Source organism: Ambystoma mexicanum, chromosome 10 (assembly GCF_040938575.1).
Source record: "Ambystoma mexicanum isolate Mex_15411 chromosome 10, UKY_AmexF1_1, whole genome shotgun sequence".
In the NCBI taxonomy this organism is placed as follows: Eukaryota; Metazoa; Chordata; class Amphibia; order Caudata; family Ambystomatidae; genus Ambystoma; species Ambystoma mexicanum.
Window position 1 is genome coordinate 632,456,861 of NC_090932.1, and position 18,547 is coordinate 632,475,407.

Genomic DNA, 18,547 nt, shown 5'->3' on the forward strand with positions numbered 1-18,547 from the left:
TGGCTTCTAAAGTGTTCCCTTGCTTCCTAAGACCTAGATTGAGACATGATCAGTAGCCCACTCAGACACTCATTCCGCAACATGCAACTACATTCACCAAATGCTCCAATAACTGTGCAAAGGCATGCATTGGAATTGGAAAAATAAACATATAGTGAAACTGCACACAATTTCTGATCAACAAGGTAAACATATGTCTGAGTAAAGATATCCCAACCAACCCAACATTAAGCAACCCTTCCCAACCACTTAATAAGCCCCCACAAAAATGGTTAATCAATTCTTGTGCACTTCCTACATTTCCTGAATTGTCTGAGCCAATGCCAAGTGGGTTTTATGATCAGCCTTCTAGAGGTGGGATACTCTCTCCATGTGGAGGGGCTCTAGGCCCTGCCCCTTTTTTTTCCTCAATATCTTTGGCATCACGAAAAGAGTTATCGATGATGAAAGCCCCAGTATGGGCCATGGCTTTCTCTGCCTCTGCATTGGCCCTTTCAGTGGCTGTGTATGTGATGCAGCACGGGCTGCATGCCTCTCACCCTCCTGCTGCCTCATATGTGCACACATAGCTAGCACCAGTGTGCAATCCCTCTGCCTTACCCCCTGGATTTCTCTGCTTATGGCGCATAGCTATTTGGGCCTCCTATCTGCCATCTATTGGATTTCAAGCCTTCTATTAACATGACAATCCTGTTGCCCGGCCATCCTTCTTAAAAACTGGTTCTCCCTCTGTAAAGATGATCAGATGTGGAGAGTGAGACTGTCCTGGTTTGGCACTCTCCTGGATTTCTGCTGGTACACCACTCCCTGCACTATAGTGGGTACCATGGCAGGGTCTGGACCCTAGACCTCACCCTTCCTTCCATGTATGGATGCCACCACGACTCCCCCTGTATAGACCTTCACCAGGGATAAAGGTTCTGTCAAAGAGGCTAATGGAATAACAGCAACAAAGGAGCCAGTACTGATGTCAGGCATGGAGGCCCTACTTTAGGGAGTCTTGGACACCAATGTGGAGGTGGATGTGGGGGCTATCGATGTTGCATGTCTGAAGAATCCACCCCTGACAAGTGCTGCCACTAGGTGGGAAAGGTGCATGACTACCTCTCTGTAAGGCTGTGAAGCCTCCTTTTGACGGGCAAGTACAGTATCACAAAGAACATATGTCTCATGCAATGCACCCAGCAACAGTGGCAACACTGTGGCCTGGATGGTCTCTTCTGACAATGAAGTGGACATTGTTTCGGTGGAGGCATCAGAGAAGGCACATAGCCCTGCAACTGATGAGCATAGGACACAAGGCTCTCCTGACACCTCAACAGTGTGCTGCACATTATCCATTCTTGCTCTCTTGTTTGTAGCATGCAGATCCTGCATAGATCCGCCACTAGACAGAGAGGCTAGGCCCTCAATGTCCCCCTAAACTTCCACAACCAACCCTGACACCTCAATTGAGGTTTCCAGGCTCCATGGACCCGCTGTTTTCTGGGAATCATTTCACTGTCACTCTGCTGCTGTGGTGTCCACAACTGTGATGTTCTCAATGTCCTCACAATCAGCAGTCATCCTATCAAAGGAGCCAACAACCCCAACCCCAAGCACTTTCCCCTCAATGGATGTCGATGTCATGGAGAGTGCCTGTGGCATATGGTCCCACCTGGAGTCCTAGCCCCTTGCATGCAGTTCCTCCTCAGAGAAAGGTCCCTTTTTAGCTACTTGAGACAATGCAAAATAAGGACAAAAAAGAAAAATCAATGTAACATGTAATGTAAGAAATGTAGCAATTTAAGAACACTGTGACATGAGGCCATGCAGACATTTATGCAGCAACATCACTACATTGTTTTGTACATAGATGCATGTCTCACATGCATGTCTGCAGATAAATTGTAATGGTAAGGAGACATGGGGACTCATTACAAGGTTGGCGGCAACCTGTGGTGCCACCGGTGGGTTGCTGCCAACCCTGTAACGCTGTTTCTACCACCTCGACATTACAAGTCCAAGTGGCCCGAGATCTCAGGCAGCAGACATCGTATGTCCCCAAAGAGTCTTATAAGACTATAAGACTCTTTGGGAGTGGGGAGACAGTGGCACCGTCACCGTTGCTAATGGTGCCAGTGCATCCATGAAAACTGTGCCTACTGGGACCAATGCAAGTGGCAGGTCAGACCCTGCCATGCGCAGAGGCCCCGGCAGGCTCAGTTGTAGTGCAGGTCGGTTGCTACTGGCACCCTTTATTCTGGACTGGCAGACTTGTAATGAGACCCATGGACACATGCCCATTTGATCTCCAATCCAAAGACCCATGTCTGATCATTTTGTTATCAGCATCCCGGACAGTCTAGTAGACCTGTATGCTAAAAAAAAAGGTTTTTGATTAGAGTTACCACCAGAGGGTGGACCTGTGCTCCCTTCATCACACATCCACTAAATGATAGTATGTTCCCAGAGGACCTGCAGATGTCTCATGCTTCTTCAGCTTTATGGAAAATGCATGGCCATAGCAAGTGGCAATGACATGTCTTGCCCAAATGAACAACTCAAACAACAGATGGGAAGCCCTATTTTGCATTTTCCTATAGGTCAATCAACAGTGCAGTCACATGCACATCCCACAGATCCTATGGATTGCATCCCTCACATTCTGCCATCATACAACACAAGAGGGATGTAGTGTGTGCTGATGAGGAGATGGCATGTCCTTGCAAACATAATTTGTGAAAGCATCACACCTCCTCATGTGAAGATATCTGATGAACAACACATGCACACACATCCTGTAAAGATTGACATGTAGACATGCCTTTAATAGCTGTCAGATGTTGCATCCACTACTTGGCCACATAGTATTATCTATATGGCCCCAGTAGGCCTATGTATCATATAGTCTTGCTCTAGTGGCCTAATGATGCCTCACCAAGCATTCTTTTTGGACACATCCCCAAATAGTGGAAGATGTACACATCCCCACCAAGACACACATGCAATCTCATACATGCCATTGTAACATTGTATGTCATGGTTTCCTTTGTGCACCTACCACCAGCTTGCAAATGAGCCTGCAGGTCAAGGAACTGGGCATGAAATGCTGGGTTCAGCTTCTCTAGGATTCAGATATGAACGAGTGTTACATTATGGTGGCCATGAGAATGCAGCTCATGGCTGTGTCCTGCTTCTAGTCTTCTTTTGGCTCTGGATTCACATATCATCCCAGTGCTTCTTCGCGTTCTCAATGCTAAGAACTGCCAAACCCTCCAAATTGATGGCAGCCATAATGCACTCCCAGATCCTTAGATGTATGGCATTAAGCTGTTTGTCTGTGTTGAAGAGGCTTCCATAATTCCTCAGGACCTCATCAACAAGCATGCCAACTTTAGTGGTTGGAAAGCTGATGGCACTCAACCTCACCACCTTTGCAGTGTCTGATTAAGTGCCACTCATTTTGGAGTGGAGGCTAGTAGGGGTGAAAGTGGGTCCTTCAGAGTTCCTGGACGGAGGAGCTGTGAGGAGCAGAAAGAGATGTTGGTGTCCAGATGAGGTAGACGAGGTGAGCTCAGGAGTTGATGGAGCACTGGTGCAGCGTGCTCTAAAATGAGAATACAGGCTGTGGTGGACAGTCACTCCAGGTCAAGTGGTCAGTCACCAAAGAAGGACAACCATGCAGCAGGATCTGTCTTGCAGAAGGTCTATATCACAGAGGAAACAACTGTGTTAAAGCAGGTCGACAGGCAAAAGACAGGTGGCATGAAGGACATGCTAAAAGGCATAAGGCAGAAGAAAGACCCTCTGAGAGTTAGCTGAACAAGCTGTGATTGGTCTTAGAAACACGTGCACATGATGCATGCCCTCAGGATGTCGTGTGGACAGCCACCAAATGAAAGGGTTCCTAGAAACAAAAGGTTCATGGATGAGTGGTTGGTCATCCTCACAGACTTTGCTAAGGAGCAGCATAAAGCCCTCTATACTTTAGCTGGCAGTACATTTTCGGTATCAGAACAGTAGCACCTATGGCAGCAGGTGACTGATAAGATAAATGACTGGAGTGGAACATCATACTATCAAGGAGGTAAATGGGAGATCTTAATAAAGTTGGGAAGAATGTGCAATCGTTCCATGCAACTGGTAGAGGCTCTCAGGAGCTAACGCCTATCAAAGAGGTATTCAGTGGCCTCATTTTGAGTGAACATGTCACTGACGTGGGAGGTTTGGACACATGAGGCCACATCTGGTGAGTAACATGTCTGGAAGATGACTTTCCTCTTTTACCATTTCCTCCAGTTCAGCAACTCTACAGTGGCTTGCAGGAAAGGTGGCAAATAAATGTGATGTACTATTTCATGTATGCATACTAGTGGATGCACATTCACTTCTGGTGTGGAAGGTTAAGTGTGCAATGTTTAATTGGTCCAGACAAACATGTATAGCCGAGTATAGCTTTGTCTCCCAACACATATATAGCGGGCGCAGAGGAGAATGGGAAGGATTCCAAGTGATATCACCGACTTAAATAAGTTACGAAGGGCAATGTGCTAATGAGGATGTAATTCCCACATAATAATGGATCGAATTGGGAATAAGGCATGAAAGCTAGCACTCTGGTGAAGTAGCTGGGTATACCTTATTTGCGCATTTGGAACCCAGCTCGATGGATAAGGGCAGAGCACTTTGCCATAAGGGGCAATCACTTGTATGAGAGTGGGCGATTGACAAGTCGTCTGCCTTCCTTGGTTCAGTTCCCTATGTGTTCCGAGTTTCTACGTGTGGGTGTGCAATACACTAGCCCATTCAGTTAGAGGTTTCCTTCATGATGACCAGTACCTGCACCAACAGGCCCACCACTGATTGGAGGGAGAGGACCTTACAGCCAAATCAGTAAACACTGCATTTCCAAATATCTTTCGCCAAATGGGGCAGCCGGGGAGTGTTAGGCAAAAAGCTGTAGATTCTCATTAGTGACCCTTCCACCTTCTCCTTCTGGGTGATTGGCAAGATTCAGCATTGGCAAGATTCAGCATAGCCTGTAAAATAGCTCAGTGGGTTGAGCGCTCACTGCTGCGATCTGAGCGTGATCTGCAGGTTGCAGGTTCCAATCGCGGCAAGGCAAACTCAGCCTTTCATCCTTCTGAGGTCGATAAATGAGTACCAATTTCGGTTGGGTTGATATTGTATGTAAATATGTGCTCTGTAAAGTGCTTTGGATTAAGGCGCTATATAAATAACACATCATTATCATTTATAAGGGGGCAACATTTTAGGCTGTGAAATGAGAAGCTGCGTGTCTTGTGAAGCATGGGCTGGTTATGGAATTAGGACTGGCATAACAAAGAGTGACAAGGTGGACCTGATGGGTCATGAATGCTGTGGCCAGGTTATTATAGGTTATGCCCTTGCCACGTGAAATGTAGATGTGTCATGGCAGGAACCTGGTGCGCATGCCACAGGTTGACTAAATGTAGCAGGTATGCCTGCCTGACATGGATAATACCACATATTACCACCACATTACCGCACCTCTGAACAATGGGTTTGCAGTTGAATGCTGCAGGTAATTCCTCCACCATACTGCCCAAAAACAGCCAAAGCGGCAGAATTACTGCCCACGATTATTCTGCCGAAATCCCCATGGGGTCCCATGCACTCCAGTAAATGGGAACTAACTCTGCCTACCACCACTTGTAAAATAGTGGTAATACCGCTGGACCAAGTGGAGGCAACTTTAAATTCAGTTGGTGCTATTTAAGCAGATTTACCACCAAAATACCATTAAACGTGGAATGAGGCCCATAACCCCTTTATGGACTAATTTTCTCTAAGTGTTCTGTGGGCATACAGGAATTGGCTTCTCTCATCATTGAAACTGTTTACGATGGGGGCTTACCTGTGTTCACAACACAGGGTGTGGGTTGGAAAATAATCTATGGACCACATGGTTATGAGCTGCCACTCCATGCACCCTTTGGCCCACTTGTGGTATGGGTGGAGAATGTGGATTTTGCTTCAAACCCTCCTGCACTTTCACAGGTTCTCCACGCAAGACACAGCAGGAGAGTATGATCCTGCATACCATTGGAGGTTTGTAGAGCAAGACGTCACCTCAGTGATCTAGGTACCAGAACCGTGCTTTGCGCACACTAAAGCTGCGCACAACTATGGTTCTTGTGGCAATTTGTTGGGCATTGTACATGTTTGCCAGAGGGGTTTTTGGATTCCTAAAGGTTGTCAGAAGGAATAGTGTGAGTGAGTATGCACTGTATGCTAAAAATGAATACATACTCAATATGGGTTAGCTTCCTTCTTGTGGTAAGTGCAAGGTGTGCATGTAGTTGTTTAAGTGTGTCAGGATTGTCTGATTAGTCATATTCACCAAACAGCCACATGTTGTCAAAGGTTCCAGAAGAAAGGGTCTGATGCAGAGCTGAATGTATGAGGCTATAGCTGTCATGCCTGCTTCCCGGGTAATTGTCATCTGAAGTAAATGCATGATGTGGCCATTTGCATCAGAGATGACTTTGACAATCGATGGAATCCCAATGTTTCCAGGTTTCCTTAGATGTGGTCTGTATGATGGGAGAAAGGCTGTATTGCCACATGTTGGCAGTCAATGGCACCAAGAACCCTGGGGAAATGTTATAGAAGTCCTGGGTGACGTTTTGCCTTACCTGTACATTGCATGGCATGTCTGTCTGATTGTGTACACATTTGATCATTCACTGAAGCACCTGATGAAGACACAGGGATTGAGCAGGTTGTGAAATGCCCCCCTGTGATAGATGTGGTGTGCTTCAATGTACCATTTGCTAAGAAATGCAGGGCTGGTAAGACCTTTACAGGTTTGGGTATATAGTATGTGATGGCATGGTGTGTTCCGTTAGATCATGTTGCCACTCCCTTCCCATGTCCATGATTACATCTGGGGAAAATCGGTATGTGGCATACACCCCCTCATCTGACATTTAGAATATTGAAGTTTGGTTATAACACACCCTGGTACTGCTGTTCCTTCTGGAATGTTGTGCTAGAACAAGCATGAGCTGTGCAAGATCTGCCATTGAGGAGAGGTTTCCCTGCGCTTGCATGGTGCATTTGTACTTTGCCCCTTCTCGTGATAGGCATTACGTTTGAGGGCATTTAAAGTTTGTGCTACAGTACTATAAAGTATGTGTGAATTGGGTTGTTTTTGCACTTTGGTGGTTGTGTTTGGGAGTTGGCCCGGTGTCTCCATTCCCCTCCCCATGCCACTCCACTTTATCACGATATTCTGCTCGACTATGCCACCTTGCGTTGACCCTTCCTTGCTCTAATATGGCGCAAACATGGTGGAGCGCAGTCTTCTTGTCCAAGGCGCAAGGGGCACTGTGTTAGAACAAAGCACCTTTTGAGAATTACATTTAGACTTTGCGTTATGTATCTAGTCCATTTTTTCTGCATAAAGTCACTTAGCGTGGTGCAGAGAGTTTTATGAATCATGCCCATTGTGTTTTAATGCCACCCCATTATGCGCTGGGATCACATGGAATATTAAGCACATGGATGCAGAGAAAGTACTGTCTGAGGTAAACATGGGTTATTTAGCATATGCAGTATTTTATTCATACCCCTTGAAATATATGTGTCATGCAAACAAAAGCAATAACTTGGTGGTATTTGAAAAGGAAAAAGGAAGGTCCTCATTACGAGTTTGGTGGTAAACTGGCAGTAATTCCACCAATTTACCACATGAATCATTACCAAGGAGTTACTAGTATTGGTATGGAGGTGTAAATCCCCATTTTTGGAGTCAATAGGACTCTATGGGGACTTTTTGTGGATTCAGCATGATTAATTCAATGGGAAAAATCCAACAATTGTCAGTACTTAAAGTTGAGAATTTAGCTCCAGCAACAGATGCATGTTGTCCTTCAAAAAGGTCTCATTATTTCATGACAAGACTTGGAGGAATCATTTCAAGAATTAACATGCAAACATAGTGGACAGGAAAAGTGCTGGGACGTACAAGGACATTCAAATACATTGATTGATGAAGTACAATAAGCAAGTATTGTTCAGTAGAAGTAGCTTCTAGAATGAAAACTAAGACTATTATAATGATTGTGGCAGGCTTGATACTTACAATTTAAATCAGTAACATGAGCTCATGTACAATATGTTTGAAGATTTTATTGGAAAATATTAAACATCAGCATGGGACCTCTTATCTGATAGTCATACTGTGAATTCATGAACAATCTTTATTTTGAAGGTTAAAACCATCATAGAAGATATAATACAAATATGTGCACCACGCAATTTCATTCTGACATTATACAAATTACATTATTAAGACAATAACATCTTCTGGATCTTCTGGATCCGGATTTTTAAAATATTAGTTCCATTCTACAGCCAATTCTCATTCAACAACAATGCTCGTTCCAAGAACATATATATAGCTATGGCAGCATCTCTGGTTGGGAAATAGTCATACTATTATATGTTATCATGAGGATGTTTCCAATATATAGTATAGAAGAACACTTCTAAATTTCCTGATGATAGCAGACCCGTAAGTTACATTTGCTGACACTTGCAATGCAGGATATTACATTACAAGAGTGACTTCACCCCAAGGGATATTAAACTCAGTAACACCAATAGAAGCAAAAGTATGGACAATGTAATCTTTAGCATGTTTGCAAGTCCTGGGGTTAAGAATTACCCAAAATTCTATTACTCAGTTTGATTGGTCTATTTTGATCAAGTTGTGTCTCTTTATAAACCCTTCAATAACTTAACGTAATACCCATTATGACTCAGCTGTCCATAATAACCAGGCAACTTTCCATAAGGAACAGATAGATTCAGCTCTCAGAATGGCAAATCTCACATTTATTACAGGCTAAACATGTGTAATTCATGCTAAATTGTATACATACATAGTCCTATTAAAACTTAAACCAAGAGAGTTACGATGAAATAAAGTACATATGAATGAGATGATGACATAATATACAATATCCTCAAGAACGTATGTCTAAAAAGTTCTTCCTAGCTATCCAAGCTGAGTAGGAATTTAGCAACAGTGTAAACCAGTGCTAGATCTCCAGTCTATTTGCATAATTCAAGTGCAACCACTGTCCAGAGATTATTATTCTTAATAAACATATGCTTTAGATAAATCTTCTAAGTCTGCTGTATAATGGACATATAAGCATAAAATAACAGAGTGATTCTCTAACACTACAACAACAGAAACAACAATCAGACTTAGAGGCATCCCAAACATTGTGGAGGCTCGCCACAAGAAGTAAATCAAACCTATGTTAGATATAAAGAGATTGTCCATAGGCCGGAGTCAGATAGTCCATGTACAATTCAAAGCCCCAATTATTTTTAGAACCCAATAGGATGTAAGCAATATCGAATTTGCTATGTTGTTATGAATTAGCTTTTTCTCCAACGACTCTACAGCAAATGTTACCATTCTTTTTGTATTTTTCACAATTAGGCACGGATTCAGGCATAATTCTAGGTGGCCGACATAAATAGCTAGATTTGTCACACATTTGCACGAAGGGATCAAAAAAATAGGCCACCATCCTTGGCCACAACATCTTGCAGGCCTGCTCTGTACTTCCCAAGATGGGGACTACCTCAGATGCGTACCCAGAACATCATGCAGGGCTGCTCTGTACTTCCCAAGATGGGGACTACCTCAGATGCGTACCCAGAACATCATGCAGGTCTGCTCTGTACTTCCCAGGATGGGGACTACCTCAGATGTGTACCCATAACATCATGCAGGGCTGCTCTGTACTTCCCAAGAAGGGGACTGTGATGCTGGAAATGCAATGGAGGGACAGGGCCTCCCTGTTCTTGTTCTGTAGTCCTTTTTCGTGTATGTTCTGTGTTATATTCTGCACAGCAGTCCATGGGGGACTCCTGTCAGTGCAGCTCTTCCTCTTTTTGGTTTGGTGTACAGACCCTTGGGATACCCTTATGGCACCCATGGGTGGAGGTACAACCCTGTACCCCTAGTGTATGTTTTTGTGCACCTGTGTGTGGCCCACAGAGCAGGGTATGGTCTGGTGACAGCTCTGTGCTGGATTTGACAGGTGCTCTGAGTATCCTCGATTTTGGGGATACCCAGGCCCTGTCATTGGAATCAGTTGAGTCCTGATAGGACACAAGATGGCCTCTGTGGCCTCTTGCTTTCTATTGCCTCTTACCTTTTTTACCAAAGTCCTGGGAAGCACTGACTCTGTTCCTTCCCCCTGTCTGGCTGTTGGGTGGAAGCTCCATATATGGTGTTGTGGGGAAGTCCAAGCCAGACTGGGTGGAGCCTTCCCAGTGACTGTATGTTGTGGGTGGGACCTGGGTGAATGGAGTGGATGACCAATATGCACTTCTTGTTATGGGTGTCTAGTTTCTGGCATGTGACACAAAGACTGAGACAGCCCTGCCCGAAATTGGTATGAATGCAGTGTGGCGTGCTGAATGGCTGGGTACTTGTCCCAGTACACATTCCTTGTTGTGAGTGTCTGAGAGGGAGGAGGATGGTCTGAATGCACTGTGAGCCTGATTGGCTGCCTGACTGCTGAATGCTCTTCTAAGTTATTGGTTGCCTGAGTGTGACCCAGCAGAATGAATGAGAGTCCAAACAGTATATATGAGGGTGTCACGTTCCTGGAAGGCTGGCGCATTTGGGATCATTGGAGGTGGTGCCTCTATTGATCGGGCCATTACGTTGCTTCATGTTTCTTTCCTCACGGTCCAGTTGGTTGCCTGAATGAGCACTGCTGGGAGTTTATTAGCCACACCCTCCCAGCAGCGTTCGCGTTGCAACTTCATTGGATTTTCCTCTTTGGTTGTCACGCTGTGTTTTTCTCCCTTTTGCAGTGCTCCGCTCTTTCCCTGTGTTCTGCTCACCTTTGTTGCTATCCCGCTGGCTCTCTCTCTCTCTCTCCCTCTTGCTACGCCATTCTGTCCGCTGCTGGGTTACCTCTCTCTTTGTTCTTCCGGCTCTCTTGCCTAGCTCTCTCACAGACTCTCTTCTGCTCCGCTCTGTGCTAAGCTTGGCTTCCATTTGGTCCTGGGAATACTCCCCTTGTGGTCAGCTCTTTGGTTATTTCCAGTTCTTGTTCCTGGAGCTCCTCCTCCTGGGGTTTATCTTCCTTTGCTTGGGTCTCCACTCCAGGGGTCTCCGCTTTATCCCCTGGCCTGCAGGTTGATTTCCATTGGTCAATGTTCAACCTCTTCCTTTCCCACATTGGAGCTGGATTCAAGAGTAATCTGGAGGACTTCACATCAGGAAAATAAGTCATTGCCACACTCGACTGGATCCTTGACAATTGGAACTATCAGGGTGTTTGTATGCTAGGCGGCTTTTTCCCCTACTTCGTGGCTGTCCCGGAAGTGAGGTCACTGGCCTGCTGCATCTTCGCTGTCACTGTGGCTTCCTTCCATGGCAGACCCTATCTTTATTGAAAAAACGGAGACTCCTTAAAGGAGAAGAAAGAAGATTCTGTCGCCGGAACCAAGCTCATCAGGTGAGGAGGATGAGGGGGATTTTTGTGACAGAGTCTGCCAAGTCAGAGGTTGGTCTTTCTTTCCGGGGGCCTCTCACTGCTAGAAATCATGCAGAAGCTGAAGTTGATACTTGATGCTCCTCCTTGAAGCCCAGCTGGAAGAAGAAGACTTGCTGCTCCATTTGCTTCAACCTGATCCGAAAGCTGTCGAGTGGTCGAGGACTGATCCGAGAGAGGACCTGGCTAGGAGACGTCTTCCCAAGCTACGAGGGACCATCGAGCACTGCTAACCTTTGCCGAAGCTCCCTGGAAGTCAGACCCTCGACAGGCTGCCGACCGGAGAGAGGGACTGCCGAGTAGAACGAAGAGAAGTACCGGACATTCCACCCACCGTTGTCGACCAGGGTTTGCAGGTTTGCTATATCTGCTGGAGGCCTGTCGAAGCCGTGTTGCTCAGAAGCGGGGACCACTTGACGCCGTGCCGCTGACGACTGGAGCCACAACTCTCCATTGATTAAGACATTCAAATCCAAGGACTCTCTTGCCAAAACCAACGACCGCTTTGTCCCGCCGGAGAAAGTCGAGGCTGCCGATGCGCCGAGGAGAATCTGCCGGTGAGTTTCCCGCCTCCCAAAGACCGCAGAGATGCTGGAGACTCGACACCCTTGCTGGCCCAAAGTTCTTCAGTGACTCTTTGCGGAAATGAACCATCATCGTTGAGGTGTACCGCACACCTCGTCTTTGCAGGACCTCCACGACCGATCGTCGACAAGCACTGCCAGGACCGAAGATGCTGCCTCAACGCCATCAAACCTTTTCATTGATGACTCTTGACACCAAAGTTCACCGTTGCGACTCCTGCCTTAGAGGGGGGTCACTCAAGAATGATTCAACAACGCCTCATCGAAGAACTCTTCTATTCTAGGTACACTTGGGGTGGTAGAACTATTTAGAAGGAAATAAGACTCATAGAAACAATATATGGATGGGGCTTGTACTATATCTTTATTTACAGGTTGCCCAGGTGGGGGGATCCTCAAACAGAACTGTGTCTTGGGTAGGGGCCAGTATTCTGCCTATTGTTTTAACCAACCTGCTTTCCTCTATGTCTATTGTTGGTTCACTTTATTAATTGATTTGTATGACATTTGAACTGAGTACAGTTGATGCATTTTAATGGAATCAGATTAATAGTGGTACCACATAGAGACTGTATATATTTACCATTTTAGAATTGTCAGAGCACAAAATGTGTTATTGTATGTGTACATAATTAAAACCTTATTTATATAAAGACTGTGTTTTCACTAACATAGTGGGTGGACATTCCTTTGTGAAGGCTTGGCGACTACTCTGTACTTTAGAACCAGCCTGCATCACCTCCTGAGAGCTAGGCCTTGATTGCTCACCCACGTTTGACCAAATAGAGAATCTTGGCTGGTGTACTCTCTGCCTCTCCTCTACCACGTAGAGAGCAGGAGTACAGACACCCCCTCCAGTCTTTACAGGGACTACCACAGATGCGTACCCAGAACATCATGCAGGGCTGCTCTGTTCTTCACAAGACGGGAACTACTTCAGATGCATAAACAGAACATCATGCAGGGCTGCTCTCTACTTCCCAAGACGGGGACTACCACAGATGCGTACCCAGAACATTAGTGGCTTTAGTGTGATGAAGCTGATCATTAACCCGTAAATTCAATTTCATGTCTTACATCTGAGTTGTTACATCTTTGGTAGCCTTAGTATTATTTTCAAAAATGTATTTTCAGTTAAGAAGAAAGAACTGCATTGACGGTACCTCCATAGTTCGGCGCCATAAGTTGCTGCCGGCCTATCGTGTAGCTCATACACCTTAAGCGCTGGCGGAAGCTCAACTTGTCCATGGTCTCTTGACAAAATTATTTGTTGTCACTGTATATCTATTTAGCACTAGATATGCTTTTTCCAGCTGTCCACTCCAACTACCATTTACCATGACTCTGAGACTCCAATAGTCGTAGATAGTTAATTGTTGGATCAATGTTTCTTAAATTGCAAAGTTTAGTTTAAAAGCTTTTTCCCCCACTGGTGCTAGAACCATTGCCTTTATTTTGCCCTTATTAATTGTAAGCCCGCTGTCTATACAGAATTCATGAAATGCAGTTAGTTGCTTTTTTTATCCTAAGGGTGTGAGTGATATTAAAACCGCATCATCTGCAATCAAGAGCAGAGGGTATTTATCTGGGCCTAATGTTGGGGCATCAGATGGTATTGCCATCACTTTATCGATCACCCCATTTATATATATGCAAAAAAGTAGTGGGGCCATGACACATCCCTAGTAGACACCCTTAGTCACCTCAAAAGGAATGGTCCTTTCATTCCCAGGGCTCCATCAGATCACCACCACATTAGATATGTCATAAAGTACCCACTAGCATATGTTATAAGGATATTGCAAGTCACAGAGGAGTTTTTTGACGAAATAGAGGAAAGAGGCAGAAGGCTGAGTTTCTTTATAAGGTCAAGGAACTCCAACGTGACTTGAAGTATCCTTTTTATGTGTTGTAGGGGGTACTGTATTCCTTATAATACATGGCCTTGCCCTATATTCCATATCATTTAATACCTTGTGTCTTGCATAATCTAATGTAAGATTTCTTCCATTTGCTGAGCCATGTAATCAATATATAATCTGTTCGGATTTTTAAAAAAAGCAAAAATGCAGCTCCTAATGTGTTGCAGCAAAAAATATTTCAAGCAGTTTAGTAAAATGTATCAAAAAAAGTGTTCAATTTGTTCTTTGAAATAAGTAATAACATACAGATTCTTGCTCGCATTTCATAAACTTCAGCAGTGCACTAATTAAACATTCTACCATAAACAGTTTCTTGTCATTGAATGGCTCTAAAGTGACACAGACAACGATTCTGCAAGCAAGGAATTTGAAAAGGTGTTCACAGGTTTCATTAAGCTCTGCAGTGACAGCTGCAATTCTCTCTGCTGGCTCAAGCAGCTTGCATTGTGATATCACACCTGAACCTAAATAGTTGATTACAGAGCAGTTGTATATCAGGTCAGTTGTGATGTCACAACTAGCCTGTAATAAGAACATTATTTCCAGGATTTTATATAGATATTTCATGCTGCCGTGTATTATTCATATATAATGTCCTAATGCCCAAAGGCAATGGTATGAATAGAGCAAGCATTTTCAGTATTTCCCATAGCTTTACTTGGATCAAATGTTATTTGTAAATCAATAAACACATCATAAAGTCTCATTTTTGTTAAAGCAACACATTTCTGGATCAACATAGACAGCCCAAAGTAATGGTTGATCGTGCTTATCTTCTGCAGAAAACCTGCCTGAAAATGGCTAATAACCTTGTGTTCCCTGACCCATTCCTACAGTCGGGCACAGAGAAGCCTTGCATAGATCTTTCCAGCTACATCCAGAAGCAAAATTGGGCCGCAGTTACTAGGCGCGCCTCTTCCACCCTTGTTATATATGGGGACACTTTGCGCCATTGCCCATTATTTAGGTACAGCAGAGGAAGCTGCCACTGCATTGAACAAATGTTAGAAATATGGTGTCCCTATGCTAGGTTCTGTTCTAAAAAAGGTCTGTTGGTAGCCTTTCTAGCCCTGATGCCTTATTGCTTTTAAGGGCTAAGATGGGCTTTTCTACCTCCGCAATAAAGCAACTTAGTGGATCAGCCATGGAGAAGGACATTTGCGCACACCTCTGACATAAAATCAATGCACCCTGACAACACTGCCTGCAAACCCCCACAACCAACCAACACCCTTGCAGGGTGAACCTTCGCAAAACGCTCCTGCACCCCAATACTCTGCTTATGCGCGCTCCGAAGTCTGATCGGAAACCAGATTGTGTGCACACACCCCAAAATCTGACTTGTGATCTAACCTTTGCACAGCAGACCCCATGTGCAAGTGCCTCTATGCCTGCCTTCGGGCGGCAAATATCATGATGATGTAGTGGGGCAATTATTGACTAGAGACCATGATCAGGCTCTGCCTCCCTGCCTCCCTCAGAAGAAACAAAATTATAAGATAAGAAAGGACACATTTGAAGCTGCACTTTAAATTCTCCTGGAAATGTAGCTGGCACAAATAATAGTTGGTTTCACTACAGAAGCAGGGGACAGATAAGGCACTAGCTTACACAATTTGTGTGTTTTAAAATAGAATAGATTAGGTGTCAGGAAGGTGTGTACCCAAGATAGTGGCTCACTAAACAAGTAGGGCAGAACAACTGTAGGCAGGATCAGGTTGTGGCTACCCATAGGTAGGATATCATGTGACAGGCATGCACCAGGACTCGGTAGACAGAAAAATAAATGCAAAATAAATTTGTCCTGCAGAGGAAAACATGTAACAAGCAGCTGGCATTTTAAAACTGCACCAAACACAGCAGAGAATTCAACTCTGCAGCTCTAAGAAAAGGCCCCAGTTAAACATGCTATTTGCACAAATACATTTGATTCAGGGAAATGATGTGGTAGCTAGCTTCTTCCAAGGAATGTGAAAACCCAAGGCTTCGTAGGGGAGGGATACATGGAACAAAATACCAATGTGTGCATCCAGGTGTCAAGGGAAATTAAGTTACGATAACATGGCAGACCATTTCAAGTCTATGGGACCAACTGAAAATTCCAGGAAGTTCATAAGTAGTTGGCAGATTAATGTCTCTGCGATCAGCTAGGCATGACAGAGAAATGCAATGTGACTAAAAAGACAAGTAATTACAGCGTATGTTGTGAAAGCAGAATGAGTTATAATAATAGTTATAATGAAATGTATCTAGACTAGGATGGCGCGGTTACAAGAACAGGTCCTTGAGACTCGAGACATCATGGCAGGGACAATATGGGCTGTTTTATTTAATTAAAGAACAAAGGCAATACACTTGTCTTCTGTTTCCAACTACATAAAATATGTCATCATGCAGCCAGTTCATGGAGAGTGTGACCGCATGTTAACTGAATAGTACATGTCTTTTTTCACTGCAGAAGTAATTTAGAGCCTACCAATAATATTTAAGCATGATGAGGTAGCACATTGTTATGAGTTGGTTTATGGGTGGGATCTTAGATAAGAATTGTCCAATCATTAGTTGTGGACATATACAATTATATATGTACCTTACTAGAGGGAGCCAATGACCAGGGGCAATAGGTTTTCAAAACTGTGACATCAAAATGCCTATAAAAACTGCTGTTTCCTGTTGAGTGGTGGAGAAATACTTGAGTGAGAACTCGGCTGTTAACCTTGTTTTTCCCCCAGTTTATTTTTCAATTAAAACTGGGTTACCTTGCATTTGGCATACCACAATCACTCTTTGTTGTCTCTTTTTCTTGGCAAATACCAGTTAGAGAGCTATTTGGCTTTTGACCTCTGGTTTTCAATGGCTTTGTGTGGCATTTTCCCTGCCGAGTGGTTGCGTGGTTGGGTCCATGAATATGTTTCCTTCTGCGGAAATGTGGGTGTGCGATGGACTGCCTTAGGGCCATCCCTCGTAATGCCCACATTTTTGCTAGTTCTTCCCCATTTCCTGATTTCTGCCCCCTTCCCAGCCCTCTGTGAAAGCAACGCCCACGCCCTGCATGATGTCTCGTGCAAGGCATTAGGCCATTCGGAGAGATGTGTCGGACCTGCGCAAAAGTCACGCAAGTCCAGGAAAAGTCCTGCACAGGCGATTCCACAAATCAACAAACTGAGATTTGCATGAATAATGGCATGCAAATCCCAGATTATACACACAAATAATCCATGAACCAGGCCCTTAATCTCAGGAATACTATCCTAAATTGTATACATTTTCTTATTGGCACCCGATGTGAACAGCTTCCAAAATCTAACATTTTCCCCTTTGCAGAGACTGCATCGCAATTTCTCTGAGCGTGTCTCTTTATTTTTTTGCTTATTAATGTTTTGTAGATTTGTCTAGCAATACGCAATTCATCAGTAGAGCAGTTGTCTTTTGGCTAATTTACATTTCTCGTCTACCATTGGAAAGTTTATATAGTATTGGACTTTAATGCAATCTTGGATAGCGTTACTAAAGTGTTAATTTTTAAACATTAACAGCTTCATATTAAGATTGCTTACGCATAATACCCATAATGACTCAACTGTTCAAATTATCCATGCCAATTTCCATAAGGAGCAGATAGGTGCAGCTCTTGAAATGTCAAATCTCACTTTTATTATGCAATACATTTTTTAACGACTTTAATTTGTTATTTCACTTTTGTCGAATCAATCAATTACATATTGTAAGGAATTGGAATCTGCTCCACAGGAGTACATGGATGAGAAGGGATTCAGCCCTCACCCTTCTGCTAACCAAAACCTGTGCATACATAAAGGTAAAAGAGGGACAGTTGAGGAATATACCTCCTTAGCTTTTTTGTGGTAACGTGAGCCGAGGGAAGTCGATGCTCTTAAGAGGCGTGTCAAGGAAAACCAGTAGTGACCCAAACAACACAGTATCAGAGTCCAAAATAGGGGGAATGTCCAATCAATGTTCTATACAAATATATATACTTTAATTAAACACACCATCTGCAATAGGACAAATAGAAAATACTGTACAAGAACCCACCCTGGAGGAAAAACAGAGAAGATGTGAAAGACTGAGGAAAGTAGCACTCTTGGCATGATTCCAGGGGTGGTAGGTAAATTACCAGCTACAAAAGGGATATGTTGTTGAAAACAGGTGAAATCGTGACCTAACAAGTATCTATGGCCCAAGTGGACCGAGAGGGCAGTTCAGGGTCAACATTAAATGGATTCAGTTCTTGGTGGGCTGACTGAGTCAGACCCAGTGTGTCGAACCTTGATGTACACGGATCAAGCTGAGTTTGTGCCCTTTGGATTATGTAGGACCAAGCAGCAAGCGGGAGGTGAGTAGGGGTGAATGCAGTCACTTGGTGTGGTATAAGGGATGTTTTAATCGAAGCAGGTCGGGGCTGTCCCAGGATCACTTCACAGTTGTGCAAGGCTGAGTTGGGCTTTAGCCACTGGGA